We start from the raw sequence: 1338 nt of genomic DNA on the forward strand, positions 1-1338 counted from the left end.
GGAGGCTGGCTGAAACCCAGATCTTTCCAGCCACAGGCTATGTACCTCTACAACAGTTCCTATAGCCCCAACTGTCCCATCTTGGCTGTACAGGTGCATTGGAAGCTTCGCTACCATGGACTCAGTCAGCCACCATCACTAGGTTACCTATTTTCCTAAAAGCAGGTTCATAATAGGCAGGCAGTGGGTTGTGCCAACAATTAATACAGCTGATGCACTATTAAATTCTTGAGCCCCCAGCCCTTTGAAAGCTTCTCTGTAGAGTCTAGAGGAAGTTTGGGAAAGATGACAGTTGTCTCACCTCTTCCATATGCAAGATAAGCTTAGATAAATGCACTGTACCTGTTTTTATAGTTGTAGAAAAACTTAACTGGGTGCACTTCTCAAGATGAAGGCCAGCTAGGTTTAGCATGGATGTTGCATTCACTAGTTGCTCCCAAACTTTTAAACTGGATTTTTACCCTCCCATTGAAGAAAAAAGAAAAAAAAAAGTTGCAACCACTTTTGAAAACTAAATCCCATCTTCAGGAGCATAAAACCAATCATCCCATATTTTAAGGCCCAGTTCTCTTAACATACATGTTTTCTGCACTCTCCCCTGGGCTAGTTCTCCTATGTAGCTGTCTCTCCCCACCATCTACTCTCATACACACAAGCAAAAATGCAGATCTGCATTACATAATCCCTCTCCTTTCTGACATGTTTTGGTAGTTAATGTTGACATTTAAAACGTTATTGGCACCTAAATTACCATCCATTGAGATAAATGAGCCAGTTCACAGGGCAAAGTTATTATTGCAGGCTTTCTGCATAAGTTACACTGGCTTTGTGCTTTGAAAGTTGTGTGTGTCACCATTACAGCTACCAACTTATTTTTTTTTTAAAAATTAAATGTAGAAAACAATGGATAAGTCTAGCGATGCTACTCCATAAATAGTTTTTGTACCTCATAGCCTTGTCACATCTAAACAGGATGTCTAGCCATTAGGTTTAATGAAACTAGTAGCACAGGAGTTTACATGACTAACTTTTCACCCTTGATTCAGATAAGATTTTTTCTGTTGAGTAAAGTAGCAGGCTGCATGAATAATGATGTTAATAAAGTGAGAAATAGACTGTCAAGAAAAATACCAATAAACAGTGTAGGCACACTATGTTGGCACACTAATTGTAAGAGAATACCTTTAGGATGGTCCTTGATAAAATCAAATTAATTACATTTAATCAAAACCACCAACTGTATAAATTTGCATATCTTAATTACCTATCAGTCCTCATTAAAGTCAAGCATACTTATAGAAATGACTTTATATAAGAGAATGAGAACTTTAATTAGAT

This window comes from Emydura macquarii, unplaced genomic scaffold, assembly GCF_026122565.2.
Source record: "Emydura macquarii macquarii isolate MOO-44397 ecotype Brisbane River unplaced genomic scaffold, CSIRO-AGI_Emac_v2 contig_480, whole genome shotgun sequence".
NCBI classification, from domain to species: Eukaryota; Metazoa; Chordata; order Testudines; family Chelidae; genus Emydura; species Emydura macquarii.